Below are 27,655 nucleotides of genomic sequence, written 5' to 3'. Positions count from 1 at the left end.
ATTATTACCGTATCAATGAAAACAATATTAATACCGTATCAATAAAAACAATATTAATGCTTTATTACTGAAAACAATATTAATACCTTATTAATAAAATCATTATTAATACCTTATCAATGAAAACAATATTAATACCGTATCAATAAAAAAAAATATTAATACCGTATCAATGAAGACAATATTAATACCGTATGAATGAGAGACAATATTAATACCTTATTAATAAAATCATTATTAATACCGTATCAATAAAACAATATTAATACCTTATCAATGAAAACAATATTAATACCTTATGAATATAAACAATATTAATACCTTATCAAGTGAAAACAATATTAATACCTTATCAATAAAAAAACAATATTAATACCTTATCAATGAAAACAATATTAATACCTTATCAATAAAAAAGAATATTAATACCTTATCAGTGAAAACAATATTAATACTGTATCAATGAAACAATATTAATACCGTATCAATGAAAACAATATTAATACCGTATCAATGAAGACAATATTAATACCGCAGGAATTAAAACAATATTAATACCTTATCAATTAAAACAATATTAATACCTTATCAATGAAAACATAAATTAATACCGTATCAATGAAGACAATATTAATACCGTGTCAATGAATACAATATTAATACCGTATCAATAAAAAGAATATTAATTTACTTATCAATAAAAAAATTATTTATACCTTATTAATGAAGACAATATTAATACCTTATAAAAAAAACAATATTAATACCTTATCAATGAATACAATATTAAAACTGTATCATTAAAACAATATTAATACCGTATCCATGAAAACAATATTTATACCGTATCAATGAAGACAATATTAATACCGCAGGAATTAAAACAATATTAATACCTTATCAATTAAAACAATATTAATACCTTATCAATGAAAACATTATTAATACCGTATCAATGAAGACAATATTGATACCGTATCAATGAAGACAATATTAATACCGTATCAATAAAAACAATATTAATACCATATCAATGAAAAGAATATTAATACCTCATCAATAAAAAAATTATTTATACCTTATTAATGAAGACAATATTAATACCTTATCAATAAAAACAATATTAATACCTTAACAATGAAAACAATATTAAAACTGTATCAATGAAAACAATATTAATACCTTATCAATGAAAACAATATTAATACCTGATCAATGAAAACAATATTAATACCGCAGGAATTAAAACAATATTAATACCTTTTCAATGAAGGCAATATTAATACCTTATCAATGAAAACAATATTAATACCGTATCAATGAAGACAATATTAATACCGTATCAATGAAAACAATATTAATACCGTATCAATGAAAACAATATTAATAGCGTATCAATGAAGACAATATTAATACCGTGTCAATGAAAACAATATTAATACCGTATTAATGAAAACAATATTAATAACGTATTAATAAAACAATATTATTTCCAATTCTCTTCAGTTTATGATAACTCTAAAGCAACTTGTCTTTTAATGTGTAAGCAAGCGGTGGGGTGAAAATAACAAACGTTTCTGACGGCTTCTACGGGTAATTGAATAGTTTAACTTAAGTTACCACCACTGTGTGTCGTTGTTGTAACTTCACATCTAACAACTATACTTTTATTACTTTAGTCAACCATAGTGTGAACTTTGCCGAAGACGACCCCAGTACAAACTGACTATCACAGCTTACAGCACCACCTGACTATCACAGTTTACATCACCACTTGACTATCACGGTTTACAGCACCACCTGACTATCACGGTTTACAGCACCACCTGACTATCACAGTTTACATAACCACTTGACTATCACGGTTTATAGCACCACTTGACTATCACGGTTTACAGCACCACCTGACTATCACGGTTTACATCACCACCTGACTATCACGGTTTACAGCACCACCTGACTATCACGGTTTACATCACCACCTGACTATCACGGTTTACATCACCACTTGACTATCACGGTTTACATCACCACCTGACTATCACGGTTTACAGCACCACCTGACTATTACGGTTTACATCACCACTTGACTATCACGGTTTACAGCACCACTTGACTATCACGGTTTACAGCACCACCTGACTATCACGGTTTACATCACCTTCTGACTATCACGGTTTACATCACCACCTGATTATCACGGTTTACATCACCACCTGACTATCACGGTTTACATCACCACTTGACTATCACGGTTTACATCACCACTTGACTATCACAGTTTACATCACCACCTGACTATCACGGTTTACAGCACCACTTGACTATCACGGTTTACACACCGCTTGACTATCACGGTTTACAGCACCACTTGACTATCACGGTTTACATCACCACCTGACTATCACGGTTTACATCACCATCTGACTATCACGGTTTACATCACCACTTGACTATCACGGTTTACAGCACCACCTGACTATCACGGTTTACAGCACCACTTGACTATCACGGTTTACATCACCACTTGACTATCACGGTTTACAGCACCACTTGACTATCACGGTTTACATCACCACCTGACTATCACGGTTTACAGCACCACTTGACTATCACAGTTTACAGCACCACTTGACTATCACGGTTTACAGCACCACTTGACTATCACGGTTTACATCACCACCTGACTATCACGGTTTACATCACCACCTGACTATCACGGTTTACAGCACCATCTGACTATCACGGTTTACAGCATCACTTGACTATCACGGTTTACATCACCACCTGACTATCACGGTTTACATCACCACCTGACTATCACGGTTTACATCACCACTTGACTATCACGGTTTACAGCACCACTTGACTATCACGGTTTACATCACCACCTGACTATCACGGTTTACATCACCACCTGACTATCACGGTTTACAGCACCACTTGACTATCACGGTTTACATCACCACTTGACTATCACGGTTTACAGCACCGCTTGACTATCACGGTTTACAGCACCACCTAACTATCACGGTTTACATCACCACCTGACTATCACGGTTTACATCACCACTTGACTGTCACGGTTTACATCACCACCTGACTATCACGGTTTACAGCACCACTTGACTGTCACGGTTTACATCACCACTTGACTATCACGGTTTACAGCACCACCTGACTATCACGGTTTACAACACCACCTGATTATCACGGTTTACATCACCACTTGACTATCACGGTTTACATCACCACTTGACTGTCACGGTTTACATCACCACCTGACTATCACGGTTTACAGCACCACTTGACTGTCACAGTTTACATCACCACTTGACTATCACGGTTTACAACACCACCTGACTATCACAGTTTACATCACCACTTGACTATCACGGTTTACAGCACCATCTGACTATCACAGTTTACATCACCACTTGACTATCACGGTTTACAGCACCACCTGACTATCACAGTTTACAGCACCACTTGACTATCACGGTTTATATCACCACCTGACTATCACAGTTTACATCACCACCTGACTATCACAGTTTACATCACCACTTGACTATCACAGTTTATAGCACCACCTGACTATCTCAGTTTGCAGCACCACTTGACTATCACAGTTTACAGCACCACCTGACAGCACAAAACCTTACATTGATACAGCAAAGGTCTCGATAAGGAAAAACAAGAAGCCAGGACAACAGTTAGATACAAACAAGCTTTTTCCTTCATTTTTTGCTGACGTCACATTTCATAAGGCCTCCATCTAATCAATGATCTTTCGACACTGGCCACCAACTTTGGAATTGCCACGACGTTTTACATCGACCTGGAGTTCGATAACCTTAAGACATCAGTAGTACTTGACCTGCCAACATTTATTTATCCAAATAAGTTATTTATTTAGATTGTCTACAAGGATGCTTCTCTCACAAGAGAAACTCCGTAAACTATGTAATACGTTAACAGCAGGCCTGGTCAGCAATAAAGTAGTTTTTGTTTTATTTCGCGCGAAGCTACACGAGGGCTATCTAATAAACTAGATACTTCTGACTGTTAACAGCAATTTCGACTCGCCAGGATGCACCACACCACACATACATAAAAAACCCCTCATCTGCAAAGCGGATTTGCAATTTTATACAAAGCTAACATAAACACCACCTTCACATCTCACAATGACCATTACATAACGAATTTATTCTCTGCATTAGCTCGACTCGTAATCTGAGGGTTGCAAGTTCGACTTCTTGTCACATTAAACATGCTCACCCTTTCAGTCGTGGAGGCATTATAATGTGATGACCAACCCCACTATTCGTTGGTAAAAAGAGTAGCCCAAGAGTTAGAGGTGGGTGGTGATGACTAGCTGCCTATCCTCTAGTCTTACACTGTTAAATTAGGGACGGGTAGCGCAGTTAGCCATCGTGTAGTGTTACACGAAATTCAACCAGACCAAACCCTGTATTTCTAACCATAAAAAATCTTACAATAATGGACATCTTGATATTAGGGTTTAAGTGAAGTTTCTATAGTGCTATTCTCTGTAAGGGCACTCAATAAAGCACACAGTTTTACTGTTAAATTCCAAACATCCCAGGAAGACGACTAGTATTCAATTACTTGCACTGTTTATTGGACCGGCTCTGGACCACATACTGTAGTAAAATATTTTACATGTTCAAAATGTAATCTTAGTACTTTGGAGAATTCTCGCCGTGAATATTGTAGGATACACAAAGTTATAAATTCCACACCGGTATCTAGGAGTAGAGATCAAGTCGGATGCCGTAATCAAAACAACAGACGAAACACTTCCTAGTAAATTTGTTAGCCCTATCTTTAAAGCCTAAAATTTAACCCTAAATGTTTTCGCTAATGAGTTCTAGCACTGAGAGAAAGATCTGATTAGTAACGGCGTGAACACAAAAACTGCATTTTAAACACAGTTATACTTGTCTGACTAGAAATTTAATTATGGTCAGTAAAAAAATACACAAGTAATAAAATTATTAGCAGTCTAATTGTAATATAACACACTAATTATCGACAAATTGTGATATCATATAACACACCAATTATCGACAAATTGTGATATAATATAACACACGAATTATCGACTAATTGTGATATAATATAACACACGAATTATCAACTAATTGTTATATGATATAACACACCAATTATCGACAAATTGTGATATAATATAACACATCAATTATCGACTAATTGTGATGTCATATAACACACTAATTATCGACTAATTGTGATGTCATATAACACACTAATTATCGACTAATTGTGATATAATATAACACACCAATTATCGACTAGCTAAACATCACCTTACTCATCAAAATGAAAGTGCTTCGTAATGAAAGAACGCAGTGGGTTTCTCGTCAACTGTTTAGTTTATTTGAAGCCATCTACATGGGATATTACGGTTTGTCAGTTTCCTGTTGCAGGGGCCTCAACTTCCTCTCACGAGTTCGGAGAGCATGACAAATAGAACAACATCTGTATTATGTTAAACTGCTTTAAAAGAGTGTTTGTATCAGCTTGTACTTCGTGCTTGTAAGAGGAGAAACATAATTAAAGTAAGTGACTAAGGAAAACCAAGATCTGGTGCTTAGATTAACATGTTACTCTAAAATAGAAATTGGGTTGAAATATTTTAAAACTTAAATTATATACGTTTGATGGATTTTAAATAAGTGTGGATATTATAATGTTATACGTATTTAAGAGTTACAGTTTTTCTTATTTACCGTTATTTTAAAATTTGTTGTTAAACTATGAGAATATTTTTTATTTCGCTCTTTTGTTTATCACTATATAAAAATTAATTCTGCGTGAACTGCATAGGTGGAACCACTGCATGCCAAGAGTCACGTGGAAACCCATGTAGTCTGACCCCCAGGGTGTCTTGAAAATATTGTAACACTAAGCCTGTTTGGGCTAGAGCTTTATGTGAGTATAAATTTATATCTTTAAAAAATGTTTAGTGTTCGTAAAAATGTTTTCTTTTGTAAATTATTGCGAAATGCTGTTTTTAAAATAATAAGTTATGCATATAGATTTAATACTAAGTTTAGTTCCGTATCGCTCGTACTTTATGTGTATTTACGTATATATTATACATACTCAAAGAGAGTTTGTTTGTTAATTTGTTGTAGAACAAAGATGGACAAAGGTTATCTGCGCATAACCTTTCCTAATTTTGGGCTGATATGCTTCAACTGGTCAACAGCACCAATAGTTCATTATATGGCTGCTCTAGTCTAATACAATAGTGGGATTTAGTCATTCGTAGAGCGCATCAAAGTACGAAACGAGCTATTGTGTAAAGGGGCCCAGTCACACCAACACATACGTATATATAGATATGATTGGTCATCAAAATAAGACAGTAATATATGCTGATTTACAAAATAACACAGTAATATATACTGATTTACAAAATAAGACACTAATATATACTGATTTACAAAATAAGACAGTAATATATACTGATTTACAAATAACAAAAAGAAGGTGTTTTCTTACGATGGTTATTTGTTTGAATTTTGCGCAAAGCTACATGAGGGTCATATGCGCTTGCTTTCCTTAATTGATGGAGTGTAATACTAGAGGGAAGGCAGCCAGTCATCACCACTCACCGCCAACTCATGGACTACTCTTTTATCACGAATAATAATAAAGACTGATACATTATGACACCTCCATGGTTGAAAGGGCTACTATGTTTGGTGTGAGAGGGATTCGAACCCACGACCCCATGTTACAAGTCGAGCACCCTGACCCGCTGACCACGCTAGGTCTGTTAACTTACGGTATTTTATACATTCTACTTTATATTTTTATGACCTGAGTGAAATATCAACTTTGAAATCAGTTTCTGTTATTTTAACCTTGAGATTTGAACTTATTACAGACGTGGTGAATATACTTACTGTTTTGTTGTCGCTAATAAGGTTGGAGAAATGCTTTAAAACGTCATCAACTCATTGAAGTGAAGCATTTACAACACTTATAACACTGAATGAGTTGTCGTTAGGAAGGTAATATGTACATACATATAATATTGTTGAGTATAGGACGAGCATTGTGTTCTCAGTACTACAATATTAGTACACATAACGAATACATTGTTAATGTTTATACGTGACTAATATCGTAAGACGTTGTTGAAAGTTATTTGTAATATTTTAATTCAGATGTTTGTTTGCTAGAGAGAAGTGTCATGATTTTATCTCTACGTTTCATGAAAGTTAAAAATTTAAACATTTTGTATAGCATGTTGAAATAGGCGTACACACTAAATACCAGATTTGCTGAAGTGTAACGTAACCAATGTGTGATTCAATGAAATGTCTCTTAGTGATTTTGACTGTTGGAGTTACGTTACTGCGCCTGTTCATTTAGTTAGTGGCTTAGCGTATTTGCTGTCGATCGATACGTTTATAAGTAAATTAGTGTTCCGGATTTACAACGCTTAAATCATGGGTTCGATTCCCTTTGATGGACTTAGCAAATAGCTCGATGTGGTTTTGCCATAAGTAAAACACATAAACATACACTATAGCATTAAATATCTTCCCCGGTAAAAGAGATAGCTAGTTAAAACAAAATCAACTCAGAATTAATTCGCTCGTCGCGGACCTGAAACGTCGATAAAATATTCAGTTCCAGAGCAAATCGAAGACTGAGCATTGTTTGTAAGTTTGTAAACTTATTGTATTATTATTTGTATATTTAAATATATTTGTGTCAAAAGAGAAAACTATACGCATCAATCTTATTGACAAATATCATAAATTTAATACATATCGGTTTTTCATTAGCTTCTAAATACAAACTTCAGGCTGTTTGAAATCGTAATACGAAACCTGTGTAGCATAATAAATTGAAGACTCGTCCGAGATAAATTACAATACGTAACACTAAAGCACACAATAGTTTCATTGTTTCTGTTGAAATGTTATTTGTGAACTTAGCCTATCAGTGAATGAAGGCTGTAGCAAACATCTCAGGAAGAAGTAATCTAATTTGTTTTCGTCACATTTACTGTGTTTAACATTTTTACAAAATGATTCAAAACGGTAAAGTGAACAACAGAATACGTTACAATACTGATGTCAAAACCGGGTTACGTTTCAGGAAAATAAAACAGAATTTCGACCAATCTTCAACTTCCAAGATGGTAATAATAGTGAGATGGAAACTTTACTGGTGATGACAAAACATTTATCACTAGGTCACTGAGAACAAGATTGGAGAATTTGAAGAAGACAACGAAGAAACAGACAAGATTGAAGGGAAGAGGCAAAAAAATACAAATAGTATTTAAAGAAGATTTACCAACATAAATAATTATTTCTAGAGAAATGGATGTAATAGTAAACAACAGGCTCTTCATTAAAAGAACCAGTTGAAAGCAGTAAGAACTATCAAGCCTTAATAGTTGTATTATCTAACAGGTCCAGAGTGTTATATTATAATAAATTATCCAAAGTAAAGTTCCAGGTCGAATGAAAGATACTTAAGCCAAATTTGAAGAAGGTTTGAAAAGATTTGAATACTTCACCCAGATGCTCCACAAGAAATGGTAGACTCATTGGTATGTGACCAATTCATAAAAACTAGGATATCTGAATTAAGCTAAAGTAAAATATGTGTATGTTTTGATAAGCGAACGCCAGTCTATTAAAGTTGCAGATAAACAACTAAAAATCCTATCTATAACATACGTGATCATCAGGTCAAGTTGTATTGAAATATAACTCCCATTCGATAGTCTAGAAGAACTTAAAACATTAGTTAGACACTTATTTACACGGAATGAAGAAAAGAAACCGAAATACAACAGATGTTTCAAGTGTAACTGGAAAGGATATATTACCAGAAATGCAGATGAAACAATATATCGGATAAAAATTCCTCTTGAAAGATGTTAGAATAAAACTGTTATAAATGAGAGAAAAGTGGCCACTAGAGATGATGCTATGATACAATTACAACTGTTATAAATGAGAGAAAAGTGGCCACTAGAGATGATGCTATGATACAATTACAACTGTTATAAATGAGAGAAAAGTGGCCACTAGAGATGATGCTATGATACAATTACAACTGTTATAAATGAGAGAAAAGTGGCCACTAGAGATGATGCTATGATACAATTACAACTGTTATAAATGAGAGAAAAGTGGCCACTAGAGATGATGCTATGATACAATTACAACTGTTATAAATGAGAGAAAAGTGGCCACTAGAGATGATGCTATGATACAATTACAACTGTTATAAATGAGAGAAAAGTGGCCACTAGAGATGATGCTATGATACAATTACAACTGTTATAAATGAGAGAAAAGTGGCCACTAGAGATGATGCTATGATACAATTACAACTGTTATAAATGAGAGAAAAGTGGCCACTAGAGATGATGCTATGATACAATTACAACTGTTATAAATGAGAGAAAAGTGGCCACTAGAGATGATGCTATGATACAATTACAACTGTTATAAATGAGAGAAAAGTGGCCACTAGAGATGATGCTATGATACAATTACAACTGTTATAAATAAGAGAAAAGTGGCCACTAGAGATGATGCTATGATACAATTACAACTGTTATAAATGAGAGAAAAGTGGCCACTAGAGATGATGCTATGATACAATTACAACTAAGGAAAGAATGTTGTATGAATGTTCAAAACTCAACCAAATCAAAGAACTAACAGAGTTAACTAGACATAGAAAAAACACTTGTACTTATGAGACAAGGTTGAACTGAAAATAGTACACCTGCCCCAAATAAAATAAGGAATAAGAAACTATCCCTTGAATATGAATGGAGAGTGCAGAACGTGCGGCTGAAGAATTGTATATGTAATTCTCTCACATCACTGTAGATCATAAGTAGCCAAGTATGATGCAAGATGGACCTGCTACGTTTCAATGACAAGTGGAGTGTGCTCTTTCTGGACTAATCTAGAATGGTATGCTCACCTACTTTAATGACATAATCCACATAGAAAGGCCTTTGATAATGTTTTAGATGACCTAAGGAAAGTTCTGAATAAGTTGAGGAAAGAGAAGGCTAAGGTAAATCTCAATATCTGTGGACTAGTCCATCAACCGGTGAATTTGCTGTAAAATATTCAAACTCGTATTAGATTGAGTTTGTTCAAAATTAATAAACACTAAGAACTTGCTCTAAGTAAGAGAACTTTTTGGTCTGTTCTCAAATATTATTATCTTTGTAGAGTCACTCCTGGACGTTCAGCTAGTATGCAGATAGTGAATACACTGAAAAAAAAAATAATTAGCATGTCCATCTGTTTTGCTCATGGGCCCAGTGGTGACGTCTTTATTTTGCTTCAAATCCAGGTAAGTTCTTCAAATCATTAATCTTTCGGTAAATGTTTAAGTGCTTGGTTCTACTAGGTCTCAGTCATAAGATGTACATTTATTCCTGTATTTCACTTCTTGCTGAACAATAACTTCCCTCCTTGTTGTCACCGGAAGTTCAACATATGATGTAGTACGTAGAGATTTCCTGACCATAAACTACTGAAACAAGCCTTACCTTGCATCCAAGTCACATGAAGTCAATTACCAGACTTCAGTATCCTTGATGTCTGTTACCCACATAATATGAGATGTTCCTAGAGCAAGAGTAACCTTCAACCTTCCTCTTGTTGGAATCGATCTGTTTATTTATCTCTAGTGACAACTTCTTACTTTTCACAACCAAACTGATCAAACCATATTAGCTATAGAACCAATAAACTACAAAGGTTCTTCTCAATGAACCAGTATATTCGTAGACATGTTTGTCTAAATAATGAATACGTATCTCATTTAAGGAACATGGAGAATTCTCAGCTAAACTTCGCCCAAACGTCCAACTAATTCGTGTTTGACTGATTTTTTTTTCTTTTGATCTTGTTAGGGTCCAAGATTCATCTTTAGCGTATTATCTTCTTCATGTATTAACAGTTTCCTCTTTCTGATATCCTTTTGGAAGGGTTTGTATTCGGTGGAAACTTTGTAGTTTTGGGCGATGTGTTGTTTGAAGACACACTTGAAACATTTATTGTTTTGTGATTTATTTCTTCCACTTGATGTAACCAGTTGTCTAATTAAATATTACAGTTATGGAATCATCATAAGTTCTAGATAATATCTTTATAGTTGTTTATACGAACGTTAATGGGTTCAAGTTCCACTAACAATTGCAGAACTTTAGTTAAACATGTACATTTAGTTTGCTTCAATTCAATTATCATGTTTTATATGACATCTATTAATATGTCACGTGCCAACGAATCCCTTACTTCACGTAGAATATCTGTGTAAGATAATTGGTCAAGCTCTTCTAAGCCTTCCAAGATGAGGCTAAGGCTTCTTGTTTCCTATGTATTCTATTCTAGAAGTTTGCTCTGGATACTTCATTTTCTTGTGCCACCCAAGCCTATAGAGGTCGCTACCAGTACTTCATGAATATTATGGGTTTTAGCTAGAAGTATGTGTAATGCAATTAAAGCTAGTCCTTTAAATTGGATAGCTACCGGAGTAATTCAGAAAACACAGTAGTAACGGTGGTAGAAATAGATTAAATATGTTCTGCTTTACTCATTTTACAGTAATTGAGCTTTAGGTTTGAAATTTTGACCAGGTCAAAATAATTGTAGCTAGTTTAATCGATTTATTTCTCAGTTCTTTAAATCTGTCCTTGGTTTTCTGTTCTACCTGGATGATCACTTCGTGTGCTCTTTTGTTGTTACGTTACTTATGTAGTTCTTTACACAAGTACAATAGCTTCATCAATCATGATATGAATCATATTTATTTGTGTTTTTATTCTACTTTGAATATCATATCTCTTTCTTTCATGTCTTCTCTTACACTTTGATCTTTCCTTCAATTGTTTCATCACTTCTATTAATATTTCAATCGCATTCTTGCACGAGACGTCCTCTTGACGTTTGGTCAAAGGTTTGTTTTATTATCAACAAACTAATTCCACTTTTATCACCAACATTTCAGCATATCCTATCGTTGGGCAAGTGCAATTAGATGTAATGATAAATTTATTTATGTAGTATTTGCTATAGGCTATGTCCACTCTGAGGCTGGCCAGGTGGCTAAGGCACTCGGCTCGTAATCTGAGGGTCGCGGATTCAAATCCCTGTCGCACCAAACATGCTCGCCCTTTTAGCCGTGGAGGCGTTATAATGTTACGGTCATACCCACTATTCGTTGGTAAAAGAGTTACCCAAGAGTTGGCGGTGGGTGGTGATGACAAGCTGCTTTCACTCTAGTCTTACACTGCTAAATTTGAGACGGCTAGTGCAAATAACTCTCGTGTAGCTTTGCGCGAAATTCAAAAACAAACAAACAAAATAAACTTTGAGACAAGTGCAATCATATTTCAGCATAACGTCGACTGTAATCGTGTGCTTAACTGACAAAAATTAAACTTGAAGAATTTTTTGCTAATCAGTGTAGTGACGGAAGAGACGTGATAAACACAGGTGTACTGGTTAGTGATAAACACAGGTGTACTGGTTAGTAATAAACACAAGTGTACTGGTTAGTGATAAACACAGGTGTACTGGTTAGTGATAAACACAGGTGTACTAGTTAGTAATAAACACAAGTGTACTGGTTAGTGATAAACACAGGTGTACTGATTAGTGATAAACACAAGTGTACTGGTTAGTGATAAACACAGGTGTACTGGTTAGTGATAAACATAGGTGTACTGGTTAGTGATAAACACAGGTGTACTGGTTAGTAATAAACACAAGTGTACTGGTTAGTGATAAACACAGGTGTACTGGTTAGTGATAAACACAAGTGTACTGGTTAGTGATAAACACAGGTGTACTGGTTATTGATAAACACAGGTGTACTGGTTAGTGATAAACATAGGTGTACTGGTTAGTGATAAACACAGGTGCACTGGTTAGTGATAAACACAGGTGTACTGGTTAGTGATAAACACAAGTGTACTGGTTAGAGATAAACATAGGTGTACTGGTTAGTAATAAACACAAGTGTACTGGTTAGTGATAAACACAAGTGTACTGGTTAATGATAAACACAGGTGTACTGGTTAGTGATAAACACAGGTGTACTGGTTAGTAATAAACACAAGTGTACTGGTTAGTGATAAACACAAGTGTACTGGTTAATGATAAACACAGGTGTACTGGTTAGTGATAAACACAGGTGTACTGGTTAGTGATAAACACAAGTGTACTGGTTAGTGATGAACACAAGTGTACTGGTTAGTGATAAACACAGGTGTACTGGTTAGTGATAAACACAGGTGTACTGGTTAGTGATAAACATAGGTGTACTGGTTAGTGATAAACACAGGTGTACTGGTTAGTGATAAACACAGGTGTACTGGTTATTGATAAACACAAGTGTACTGGTTAGTGATAAACACAAGTGTACTGGTTAGTGATAAACACAAGTGTACTGGTTAGTGATAAAAACAGGTGTACTGGTTAGTGATAAACACAGGTGTACTGGTTAGTGATAAACACAAGTGTACTGTTTAGTGATAAAAACAGGTGTACTGGTTAGTGATAAACATAGGTGTACTGGTTAGTGATAAACACAGGTGTACTGGTTAGTGATAAACACAGGTGTACTGGTTATTGATAAACACAAGTGTACTGGTTAGTGATAAACACAGGTGTACTGGTTAGTGATAAACACAAGTGTACTGGTTAGTAATAAACACAAGTGTACTGGTTAGTGATAAACACAGGTGTACTGGTTAGTGATAAACACAGGTGTACTAGTTAGTAATAAACACAAGTGTACTGGTTAGTGATAAACACAGGTGTACTGATTAGTGATAAACACAAGTGTACTGGTTAGTGATAAACACAGGTGTACTGGTTAGTGATAAACACAGGTGTACTGGTTAGTGATAAACACAAGTGTACTGGTTAGTGATAAACACAGGTGTACTGGTTAGTGATAAACACAGGTGTACTGGTTAGTGATAAACATAGGTGTACTGGTTAGTGATAAACACAGGTGCACTGGTTAGTGATAAACACAGGTGTACTGGTTAGTGATAAACACAAGTGTACTGGTTAGAGATAAACATAGGTGTACTGGTTAGTAATAAACACAAGTGTACTGGTTAGTGATAAACACAAGTGTACTGGTTAATGATAAACACAGGTGTACTGGTTAGTGATAAACACAGGTGTACTGGTTAGTAATAAACACAAGTGTACTGGTTAGTGATAAACACAAGTGTACTGGTTAATGATAAACACAGGTGTACTGGTTAGTGATAAACACAGGTGTACTGGTTAGTGATAAACACAAGTGTACTGGTTAGTGATGAACACAAGTGTACTGGTTAGTGATAAACACAGGTGTACTGGTTAGTGATAAACACAGGTGTACTGGTTAGTGATAAACACAGGTGTACTGGTTAGTGATAAACATAGGTGTACTGGTTAGTGATAAACACAGGTGTACTGGTTAGTGATAAACACAGGTGTACTGGTTAGTGATAAACACAGGTGTACTGGTTATTGATAAACACAAGTGTACTGGTTAGTGATAAACACAAGTGTACTGGTTAGTGATAAACACAAGTGTACTGGTTAGTGATAAAAAACAGGTGTACTGGTTAGTGATAAACACAGGTGTACTGGTTAGTGATAAACACAAGTGTACTGTTTAGTGATAAAAACAGGTGTACTGGTTAGTGATAAACATAGGTGTACTGGTTAGTGATAAACACAGGTGTACTGGTTAGTGATAAACACAGGTGTACTGGTTATTGATAAACACAAGTGTACTGGTTAGTGATAAACACAGGTGTACTGGTTAGTGATAAACACAAGTGTACTGGTTAGTAATAAACACAAGTGTACTGGTTAGTGATAAACACAGGTGTACTGGTTAGTGATAAACACAGGTGTACTAGTTAGTAATAAACACAAGTGTACTGGTTAGTGATAAACACAGGTGTACTGATTAGTGATAAACACAAGTGTACTGGTTAGTGATAAACACAGGTGTACTGGTTAGTGATAAACATAGGTGTACTGGTTAGTGATAAACACAGGTGTACTGGTTAGTAATAAACACAAGTGTACTGGTTAGTGATAAACACAGGTGTACTGGTTAGTGATAAACACAAGTGTACTGGTTAGTGATAAACACAGGTGTACTGTTTAGTGATAAAAACAGGTGTACTGGTTAGTGATAAACATAGGTGTACTGGTTAGTGATAAACACAAGTGTACTGGTTAGTGATAAACACAAGTGTACTGGTTAGTGATAAACACAGGTGTACTGTTTAGTGATAAAAACAGGTGTACTGGTTAGTGATAAACATAGGTGTACTGGTTAGTGATAAACACAAGTGTACTGGTTAGTGATAAACACAGATGTACTGGTTAGTGATAAACACAAGTGTACTGGTTAGTAATAAAAACAGGTGTACTGGTTAGTGATAAACACAGGTGTACTGGTTAGTGATAAACACAGGTGTACTGGTTAGTGATAAACACAGATGTACTGGTTAGTAATAAATACAGGTGTACTGGTTAGTGATAAACACAAGTGTACTGTTTAGTAATAAATACAGGTGTACTGGTTAGTGATAAACACAGGTGTACTGGTTAGTAACAAACACAGGTGTACTGGTTAGTAATAAATACAGGTGTACTGGTTAGTGATAAACACAGGTGTACTGGTTAGTGATAAACACAAGTGTACTGGTTAGTGATAAACACAGGTGTACTGGTTAGTGATAAACACAGGTGTACTGGTTAGTGATAAACACAGCTGTACTGATTAGTGATAAACACAGGTGTACTGGTTAGTGATAAACACAGGTGTACTGGTTAGTGATAAACACAGCTGTACTGATTAGTGATAAACACAGGTGTACTGGTTAGTGATAAACACAAGTGTACTGGTTAGTGATAAACACAGGTGTACTGGTTAGTGATAAACACAAGTGTACTGGTTAGTGATAAACACAGGTGTACTGGTTAGTGATAAACACAGGTGTACTGGTTAGTGATAAACACAGATGTACTGGTTAGTGATAAACACAGATGTACTGGTTAGTGATAAACTCAGGTGTACTGGTTAGTAATAAACACAGGTGTACTGGTTAGTGATAAACACAGGTGTACTGGTTAGTGATAAACACAGGTGTACTGGTTAGTAACAAACACAGGTGTACTGGTTAGTGATAAACACAAGTTTACTGGTTAGTAATAAACACAGGTGTACTGGTTAGTGATAAACACAGGTGTACTGGTTAGTAATAAACACAGGTGTACTGGTTAGTGATAAACACAGGTGTACTGGTTAGTGATAAACACAGGTGTACTGGTTAGTGATAAACTCAGGTGTACTGGTTAGTAATAAACACAGGTGTACTGGTTAGTGATAAACACAGGTGTACTGGTTAGTGATAAACACAGGTGTACTGGTTAGTAACAAACACAGGTGTACTGGTTAGTGATAAACACAAGTGTACTGGTTAGTAATAAACACAGGTGTACTGGTTAGTGATAAACACAGGTGTACTGGTTAGTAATAAACACAGGTGTACTGGTTAGTGATAAACACAGGTGTACTGGTTAGTGATAAACACAGGTGTACTGGTTAGTAACAAACACAGGTGTACTGGTTAGTGATAAACACAAGTGTACTGGTTAGTGATAAACACAGGTGTACTGGTTAGGGATAAACACAGGTGTACTGGTTAGGGATAAACACAGGTGTACTGGTTAGTGATAAACACAGGTGTACTGGTTAGGAATGCGTGGCCTTGTCCTACCTGTAGTTTTAGTCTTATCTGGAACACTGTATTAATACAACTAATCTCACTTAACACAGTTGTACAGTAGATTTCAGTAATTATTTATTCAGTACTATAACACTGATGATTACTTACTCTACTGAATTAGTCACTAAATACTTCATACAAACTCATTAACTTATCATTACTTTACTTATTTACAATGTACTCTTACTTATACGTACTGATTTAGCAGTCGTCAAATATTTTGAATTTCGCGCAAAGTTACACGAGGGCTATCTGAGATGAGCCGTCCCTAATTTAGCAGTGTAAGAATAGATGGACGCCAACTAGTCATCACCAGCCACCGCCAACTCTTGGGCTACTCTTTTACCAACGAAAAGTGTGATTGACCGTCATATTATAACGCCCTCACGGCTGAAATGGCGAGCATGTTTGGTGCGACGGGGATGCGAACCCGCGACCCTTAGATTACGAGTCGAACGCCTTATCCCGCCCCCCGCTAGTACAGCGGTATGTCTACGGATTTACAACGCTAAAATGAGGGGTTCGATCCCCCTTGGTGTGCTCAGCAGATAGCCCAATGTGGCTTTGCTATAAGAAAACACAAACACAAACAAGCCTTATCCCACGTGGCCGTGCCGAACCCTTATACGCTTGGAACACAAACTTGCATCGTTGTGTTACTTTTAACATGAGAGTTTATTTAAATAAATTATAAATATATATGTATGTTGCCCGAAACACGAATTGTTCAATACGGTTATCTATTTAACGAGACGTGTTATACTTTGTGATTATAATTATTATGCAATTTCATATATTGAAATTGGTCGTCTCGACATTCATTATCACTAAATTACTGTGCATAATATTCATTCAGTTATTTCATAAAAGTTTATAAGTTGATAGTTTCATAAGTTATTTATTTTTCATAGTTTTTTGTTGTTTTTTTTGCATTTAAAACAGTGGCAGCACCATCAGTTAGCTGTATTAACTCTGGGATACCATTCACCATTAGAATAACTGGTAGAAATACTCGCTGTTTGGCAGGTTTCACTGCAAAAGGCTGTTGGGCCTGCGACGTCTTCTGGAATTTTTTGAAAGTTCTGCAACAACGTTCTCGTGCATGACATTCAATAATGTTCACCATCCATGAGAAAAACGCATTATTAGTTGGTAAAAGAGTAGCCCAAGAGTTGGCTGGGTGTGGTGATTACTAGCTGCCTTCCCTCTAGTCTTACACTACAAAATTAGGAACGGCGCAGATAGCCCTTGAGTAGCTTTGGGCGAAATTCAAAAAACAAACAAACAAATCAGTTCTTTGTTGATTCACCTGTGCTCTATTTCTGACAGCTAGCTAGTTAGAAACACGCGTAAGTTTTATCTACAACAATATCTACTGTTCTCGTTAAAATACTAACTCCCGAAATAAGTACAGTGAAGTTGAACGGTTTGTAATGTTCGAAATATATAAACTTGCCTGGTTATATTCTGCAGTTTTACGATTAATAGACTTTAATCACAATTATAGCTTTCGAGGCCTAAAGCACATTGACTGTAGCTGACCAACATTATTCGTCTTCATGTCACTTGGCGCGTTGGTTTACATAGTTTAAAGCTAATTTTCTAGAAGTTTCAACAATGTTTGAACACGGTAGCGTTTTCGCAAAACAAATATTGTTGGCTCTTTCTCTCAAAAATCTTCTACAAATTTAGAGAAAATGCGGGAGTTGTACAATATGCATCCAACAATATACATCACATGCATAAAACATATACTGAAAAAAGGGGTAAGCGCTAAAGTAACTCTGTTACAAGGTGATTTTTTAACATTACAACACAATGAAATATTATAGCTTTGTTACTTGTCGGCGGACTAATCCACTGTTAAAAAAGCATGAGTTCAAGTTCAGAAACGAGGCCACTTATCTTATAACCTGTACGTCCTTTGGTTTAACTCTTAATAATTTAAGTAAATTAATCATTAATATTACTATAAAATTAGTTAATAAATATAATTAATATGTCATCCAGGTTTCGCTGAAAAGTGAATAAATATATTCCGAAACTTTTGTAGATAAAAACTTGTTTGTTTTGAAATTCGCGCACAACTACTCGAGGGCTATCACGACTGAAAGGGCGAGCATGTTTGGTGCGACCGGGATTCGAACGCCTTAAGCCATGCCGGGCCCGGATAAAAATGCTTTTCGTTTTATAACTTGTTTCACCTCTTACATTTTTACTGGGTTAAATTATCAAAATATTCTGTTCACAAGTTCTGACAATTGTATATCTGTTATCGAAATTAGTCGGCTGAGGCAAGTGATAAAGATTTCGTATCTGTAGTGGTAGTTCAACACACAATTACGTGTGAGGTAATCTAAAATAAAGATTAAATTTAGTATTTCCCAACAACATATTATAAAGAAGTCAGTATCGACACTTTCGAGTGTTCTATTCAGCCTAACCTTTGTTTGTGAAAGAAACACACATAACTCGATAGTTATTAACGTGTACACTTGTTTCGTAATACTTGGTCTAGTAAGGTTACCGTTCATTTTCCCAGAAAATCATTGTATTTGCATTTTGTTTTTAATATTCTAAATTAAACTTTGGATTCACATAATTTGGATACGAAAATAAAATAAATTTAAAATAATATTTTTAAAAAATTGGTTGAGAAATATAATGGAGTTTGTGTGTGTGTGTGTGTTTTATAGAAAAGTCACATTGGGCTGTCTGCAGAGTCCACTAAAGGGAACCGCCCCTGATCTACCTAAGAGTTTGTGTATGTGTGTGTTTTTATAGAAAAGCCACATTGGGCTGTCTGCAGAGTCCACCGAAGGGAACCGAACCCCTGATTTACCTAAGCGTTTGTGTCTGTGTGTTTTTATAGAAAAGCCACATTGGGCTGTCTGCAGAGTCCACCGAAGGGAACCGAACCCCTGATTTACCTAAGAGTTTGTGTGTGTGTCTGTTTTTATAGAAAAGTCACATTGAGCTGTCTGCAGAGTCCACCGAAGGGAACCGAGCCCCTGATCTACCTAATAATAGATACTTCGTTAGAAATGGTTCTCGCTTCCGGATATATTTAACACTAGATAGTTAATACCAGCGAAAGTACTATGCTTCGTACGGCTTATTAGAATTATTTATTTTAACAAGTGCATAAAATTTATCATGAAAGTAAAAATATCGGCTCAATTTTGAACTTAAATCGTTTCTGAATTAAGGTGTCAACAAACCTCTTTAAGCAACGAGTGGCCCGACATGGCCAAGCGTGTTAAGGCGTGCGACTCGTAATCTGAGGGTCGCGGGTTCGCATCCCCGTCGTGCCAAACATGCTCGTCCTTTCAGCCGTGGGAGCGTTATAATGTGACGGTCAATACAACTATTCGTTGGTAAAAGAGTTACCCGAGAGTTGGCGGTGGGTGGTGATGACTAGCTGCTTTCGCTCTAGTCTTACACTGCTAAGTTTGAGACAGCTAGCGCAGATAGCCCTCGTGTAGCTTTGTGCGAAATTTAAAAAATAAGCCAAAGACGATTAAGTAACGAAGACTCTAGATTAGAAAACGACAATTTGTTTTCAGTTTTGTAATTTATACACCTCATTTTAAGTTTTCAGGACGCAGACTAACAATAATATTGTGATATTTTTTACTGAGAAGTAACATGACGTAAAAGCCACTGTTTGTTGTTTTCTCTGTCGGTGATTTATATCAATAATTTACAATATAAGGAACCACTTCTTTTCTATGTGTTTTTTGCTAGCTTGCCTCATGATAAAAATGCACATGCGTGCACGCATATGGATAGAAAATAATACTCAGGTTCAAACTCTAAAAGCTCACTTAGTATGGAAGCAAAAGTTCAGGTTCCTAGATTTCTTACCTCTTGAAACTATGGGCAGAGTAGCTTTGTGTATAATAACACACAAACAATCTTTGTGTAAGTTTGTGGAAAATAAACAATCTTACTCAGTATCTCAAACTCTTCCAACGGCCTGCCATAGTTCCATAAGCAAGCTCTTCCAACGGCCTGCCATAGTTCCATAAGCAAGCTCTTCCACCGGCCTGCCATAGTTCCATAAGCAAGCTCTTCCAAAGGCCTGCCATAGTTCCATAAGCAATCTCTTCCAACGGCCTGCCATAGTTCCATAAGCAAGCTCTTCCAACGGCCTGCCATAGTTCCATAAGCAAGCTCTTCCACCGGCCTGCCATAGTTCCATAAGCAAGCTCTTCCAAAGGCCTGCCATAGTTCCATAAGCAATCTCTTCCAACGGCCTGCCATAGTTCCATAAGCAAGCTCTTCCAACGGCCTGCCATAGTTCCATAAGCAAGCTCTTCCAACGGCCTGCCATAGTTCCATAAACAAGCTCTTCCAACGGCCTGCCATAGTTCCATAAGCAAGCTTTTCCAACGGCCTGCCATAGTTCCATAAGCAAGCTCTTCCAACGGCCTGCCACAGTTCCATAAGTGAGACTCGTAAAATTAGAAGTCGTAACTTCGACATCGAAACTTGTAAATACATTGTAAAATATGCATTGGATCACTTTTTAATATATCCTGTAAGATAAAGGTATTGTTGTTATTATTACAGCAAAAGCTAGACTTTCTTTGAGGGTGTAGAACAATGAATTTCATCTGAATTCCTTTAGCCAATAACAGGTCAAGGACTTATTCCTAGTTAACATAGGAACTAAACAAAACTCTTATATTTCGAATATTTGTATATAAATTCCGTCCTTTGTTTTGGGACCTAAATTGACACTTTTAATGAGGGTAACCCTTCAACCACCTGTTAAATTAGGATATGGCTGTGTAAAATATCAGCCATTTTTTCTTTATATATGAGAAATAACTGCCATCAATTGCATAAGGAGCAAGGGGAAACGTATAACTGATTGATGAGTCACTGATACGTGTCCACAGATTTTTGTGGCTTATAAAGCAGGAAACTACATTATTTCTCTCTGTTATTTTTAAAAAAATTCTCACTGGTCATTTCCTGTTATCTTGTCTAGTATGACATGGTGGTTAGAGTGCATGACTCACAAGATAAGGGCTGCAGGTTCGATTCTACGTCACCGAACATGCTCACCCTTTCAGCTATGGGGGCGTTATAATGTGAGGATCAATCTGACTATTCGTTGCTAAAAGAGTAGCTCCAAAGTTGATGGAGTGTGATGTTAAATAACTGCCTTCCATCTAGATTTGAACTGCTAGATTAGGGATATCCCTTGTGGAGCTTTGCGAGAAATTCAGAACAAACCAAACGTTTATATTCCCTTCAAAAGATTGTCAAATACACGTGTTCGAGATATGATCCGCCCACTAAGAGTTCAAGTTACACACAGATGAATCGGTTTAACGTTTTATTTACGTTATCTTCAGACTGACTGACTAAAGTGCAAAAGGCAGACCAAACCCTTCTCATCATACGACATTGAGTTTGATTATTCGAGTTAGTCGAGTACTTTGATCGAGTTGAGTCTTCATTGTTTTCTACTTTAGGTAAGTTGAACTTATTTTCCTTTAGTTATAGACAGAAACACTTATAATGAGCCACGCCTTATTAAAAAAATCATTTATAGAATGTCATCATTTGCTAAAATAAATAACAAATTGTGTTCTAGTGAAGCTACTGTTTTAGAAATTAAAAAGATGAATACGTTTCGAACAACCAGAACCCCAGTCATGTACCTCTAATTTAGACTTATATCGCCCTCTGATGAGCCAACGGTAACTTTATAAACTTATAATGCTAGAATATGAAGTTCGATTCCCCATGGTGGGCAAAGTGCACATAGCTCGTATAGGATTGTGGTAAAACAACAACAGACGTATAGTTTTTATATAAGGGGTGTTAGGGTGCGTACCCTTTGATACTTCTACAACTGTTTTGTAGTTCTCATATGTGGCGTGAAATTCTAATTTTTGTTTTAAAAAATATGCAAATAATTATTTTTGCTCTAAACTAAATATCCAAATAGTGTCCTATCACTAACAGAAAAAGTTGGATGTTTGAGAAAATTATGAAAATAACTAAAAGCTAGATTTAAACGTCAGCAGAACATATATCCTTAAGGGAGAAAATGTTTTGAACTACTCACAAATAAATGGTAACAAATTAGAGAGAATAAAGAACTGTATAACGACCTGTTTGTTCGTGAGAAAGGTCTCATGTTAGTTGGGTATAATACTTAACTTTGTGTTCGTGAGAAAGGTCTCATGTTATTTGGGTATAATACTTAACTTTGTGTTCGTGAGAAAGGTCTCATGTTATTTGGGTATAATACTTAACTTTGTGTTCGTGAGAAAGGTCTCATGTTAGTTGGGTATAATACTTAACTTTGTGTTCGTGAGAAAGGTCTCATGTTAGTTGGGTATAATACTTAACTTTGTGTTCGTGAGAAAGGTCTCATGTTAGTTGGGTATAATACTTAACTTTGTGTTCGTGAGAAAGGTCTCATGTTATTTGGGTATAATACTTAACTTTGTGTTCGTGAGAAAGGTCTCATGTTATTTGGGTATAATACTTAACTTTGTGTTCGTGAGAAAGGTCTCATGTTATTTGGGTATAATACTTAACTTTGTGTTCGTGAGAAAGGTCTCATGTTAGTTGGGTATAATACTTAACTTTGTGTTCGTGAGAAAGGTCTCATGTTAGTTGGGTATAATACTTAACTTTGTGTTCGTGAGAAAGGTCTCATGTTAGTTGGGTATAATACTTAACTTTGTGTTCGTGAGAAAGGTCTCATGTTAGTTGGGTATAATACTTAACTTTGTGTTCGTGAGAAAGGTCTCATGTTATTTGGGTATAATACTTAACTTTGTGTTCGTGAGAAAGGTCTCATGTTATTTGGGTATAATACTTAACTTTGTGTTCGTGAGAAAGGTCTCATGCTATTTGGGTATAATACTTAACTTTGTGTTCGTGAGAAAGGTCTCATGTTATTTGGGTATAATACTTAACTTTGTGTTCGTGAGAAAGGTCTCATGTTATTTGGGTATAATACTTAACTTTGTGTTCGTGAGAAAGGTCTCATGTTATTTGGGTATAATACTTAACTTTGTGTTCGTGAGAAAGGTCTCATGTTAGTTGGGTATAATACTTAACTTTGTGTTCGTGAGAAAGGTCTCATGTTATTTGGGTATAATACTTAACTTTGTGCTTTGGTTTATGAGTTCTTTTAAATTATGCGATGAAATATAATTCAAAGTCCTGTTCGTATAAATTATAAAAAATACCTTATTTTTATCTTTAAAGTTTGTGTGAAATTGAGCAGTTATACGCTATCGTAAATTACTGTAGGCCTACGGTACAAATAACGTTAATTAACGTAAAGGCAGTCAACGTCTTTATTCAAAGCAACTCACTAAGCGTGAGAGTGAACATAAGTCTAACTACTTCACGAAAACACACTGACTGATTCAACTCTCTAACTTGTAAGACTATACACTTGCGTTTATAGCTTCGCTTTAAATATACAAAAGAATCTGACGATGACCGAAGAAGGTGAAAATGTTGTTCGCTCCTCTATGTAAACTATTATCTCAACCAATACGAGCCGTTTTTACATATATATTTCTCTACAAGTGAGTTTTCTCGACATCACAAAAGAATCTAACATCAACTTAAAATTTCTAGGTTTAATATTATTAAACCTCTCGATCTAAACATCTTTATTAAAATTTGTAGCTCCCTCTAGCTAATAAACAAATTACATCATTAAAAATATAGCTCAAAACGATACTTTATCAATACTAGGAATATCGATTTTTGTGACTTAACTCTTATGTTGATTTTTTTAAAACAAATAGATCCAAGAAGTGGTTTGTTGAAGAACAGAAAACCAGAAATGTGCAAGTGCATCTGGAGCGTCTTTTGGTTCTTTGTTCTTATCTTCATCGGGTACCCTATTGCCTTCTTCTTTGCAGAGTGGTACGTTTTACTGTGTCCTCTGGGAGCCTGCTGTGATGGATGTTCGGGTATAATAGAATTCTTGTTAAAACTCACTCAGTTACCCCTCATATGCACGAGGAACATGTGTGAAGGGAAGAGTATATTTTAAAAAACTGAAGTCCAAGATGCACTCTGAGCTGAGAGATATGTAGTAGCACATCATCTGTCATTTTCACGTCCATATACGTATCTCACATTGATTTCATACTGCCAAAATCAGTGTAATCTCACAAAAAGAATAATTGTAATCCATATTGTAACCAACTGTTACACATTTAATAAAAACCGTGTTAATATGTATTGTAACCTTTTATTGCATACGCTATAAAGATTATGTTAATCTATATTGTACTGTAACCCTTTACTGCACGTGTTATAAAAATATGGCGGGAAAATCTTTTTATTATTATTTTTACTTAAACTGAAGTAAGCATGTTTTTGTAACATATTTCGATAAAATATAAATGTGTATGTTATTTATAAGTATCACTGTTCAACTGCAGTGTTAACTAAAACAATGTCAAGGTTTATTTGGACTGAAAGTAAGAACATTTAGTTACAGAACTAAAACATTTGTATATGTATTAAGATACAAAGATTGATTTGCTACCTGTACGTTGCGATATGCAATATAGGGTTAAGTTTTTGTAGTATCAACCGCTGAATAGCAAACTGTCACACTTTCTTGTTCAGATATGTTTAACGTTAACATAAATCAGGCTAATAATTACGTCCGCAAAAGTTCGTCAGTAAATTGTGTATTTTTATATTCTATCATTTTGCATACATTTCCACGTGAGAGCTTGAATAAACAGACTTCAACTTGCCTTACTGAATATTAAAATAGATTATATAAAAGTTTACGTTTGAAACTGTTACTCAAGGCTCTCACTCGACCTATGGAACACAGAAAGACTTCTGTTACACACAGTAAAAGATGCACATTATTGAACTGTTTAACAAAAATGAAAACGTTTAATAACTTATTTTTCAATGAACTCAAATCAGTAAACAAGTAAATTCGTTACGTAATAACTAATATTGTTTGAAAATCAATAACAATTATAATTCTTCTATAATTTTTCTTAAATATTTTTTCCTGCTACAACTGAGAAATATCGATTTCGTTTGTATTAAAGGCAGTTGTGAGAGGTCTCAAAAATTAAATGTGATAACGTTATCGTGATAACGCCATGCAAAAAACAAACAAACAAACGCGCCAAACATTACACCATGTCACATCTTTCTGTTATACAAACATAAACAATAACTTACGCTGCAGCTTGAGTTTGTGCGAAATTTCAGAATATTTATTATTTTTTGTATTGGAAATATAAGTGGTCACAATAGTTACTATTAACAGGAAAGTTTTATAGTGTTAAACCCAGAGGTTCTCAAACTGTGGTTCGCAGTTATACATCAGATTTAGGAAATTATCATTTACTAAAAGAGAATGCCGAGTGGGTAAGGCACTCGACTCGTAATATGAGAGTCGCGGGTTCGAATCCCCGTCACACAACAGATGTCCCCTATGAACCATAGATGCGTTAGAATGTAACAGTCAATCCCACTATTCGTTGGTAAAAGAGTAGCACAAGAGTTAGGAGTGGGTAGTGATGACTAGCTGCCTTCCCTCTAGTCTTACACTGCTAAATTAGGGACGGCTTGCTCAGATAGCCATCGTGTAGCTTTACGCGAAATTCAAAAACAAAACAAAGAACAAACTGAAAAAGTAACAAATAACGCTAAGTGATTGTAAAACAAACGTAGTAATATATACTTATCTATATATATCAAATTAATAATGGTATTTACATAAATTAAATTATGTAAATTTAGTGTGCGTCTGGCACCGTTATCTGCCGATCACACACAAAAAAAAGAGTTAATTTAGAGTTGGACTGGCACGTATGAAATCGAAGTATAAAAATGTTACAAATATGGAGACGAATCTTTGTTTGAACCTGTCAGACATTGAGCCACAAATTCACAAATTGTTTCAACAAACCAGTGTCTTCCTTCACATCAGTCTTAGTCGTAAGAAAATCTTAACTTTCTTTATTTGTTCATTTATTAAAACTAGAATCAAGCTGTAAAGAGAGTAAAACAAACATGTGATATACCAGTTACACGTGATCAAAACTACTTTTAACGGTAGGTGGCTTACCAATATAGTGAAGAAGTCGAAGGGAGTCCGCCAGGTAGCAACGTTTGGGAACCCCGATTATAACTGATAAATATAATACGTCACAGAGAAGTGTGCGCGGAGCAACTGTTTCTCATCGTGTGAGAGATACGATGGCTGACACCAGGATAGAAACATTCCAACTGACGAAGCTAAATTTCTTGGTGGACGAATATATAAAAATGGAGTCGAAGATCTACATTACGACAACAGCAACACAGACATAGAGACGAAGATCTACATTACGACAACAGCAACACAGACATAGAGACGAAGATCTACATTATGACAACAGCAACGCAGACATAGAGACGAAGATCTACATTACGACAACACCAACGCAGACATAGAGACGAAGATCTACATTACGACAACACCAACGCAGACATAGAGACGAAGATCTACATTATGACAACAGCAACACAGACATAGAGACGAAGATCTACATTGAGACAACAGCAACACAGACATAGAGACGAAGATCTACATTGAGACAACAGCAACACAGACATAGAGACGAAGATCTACATTATGACAACAGCAACACAGACATAGAGACGAAGATCTACATTGTGACAACAGCAACACAGACACAGAGACGAAGGTCTACATTATGACAACAGCAACACAGACACAGAGACAAAGATCTA

General features: G+C 35.5%; 1 long non-coding RNA gene across 4 annotated transcripts; it reads left to right on the top strand.

Annotated features, from left to right (window-relative positions):
- Positions 1–5,419: 5,419 nt before the first annotated feature.
- LOC143226835 (uncharacterized) lies at positions 5,420–25,116 on the top strand. 4 transcript variants are annotated; one of them, XR_013014769.1, is made up of 5 exons: positions 5,420–5,609; positions 5,878–5,982; positions 10,287–10,410; positions 22,249–22,368; positions 24,679–25,116. It is a non-coding gene; the product is annotated as an uncharacterized LOC143226835 (long non-coding RNA). The 4 variants fall into 4 exon arrangements; XR_013014768.1 differs by lacking the exon at positions 10,287–10,410; XR_013014767.1 differs by lacking the exon at positions 22,249–22,368 and having other exon boundaries at positions 5,421–5,609.
- Positions 25,117–27,655: the final 2,539 nt, after the last annotated feature.

Source organism: Tachypleus tridentatus, chromosome 9 (genome assembly GCF_004210375.1).
Source record: "Tachypleus tridentatus isolate NWPU-2018 chromosome 9, ASM421037v1, whole genome shotgun sequence".
NCBI classification, from domain to species: Eukaryota; Metazoa; Arthropoda; class Merostomata; order Xiphosura; family Limulidae; genus Tachypleus; species Tachypleus tridentatus.
The sequence above is the reverse complement of the archived record's forward strand: the minus strand, read 5'-3'. Positions and strand labels throughout refer to the sequence as shown.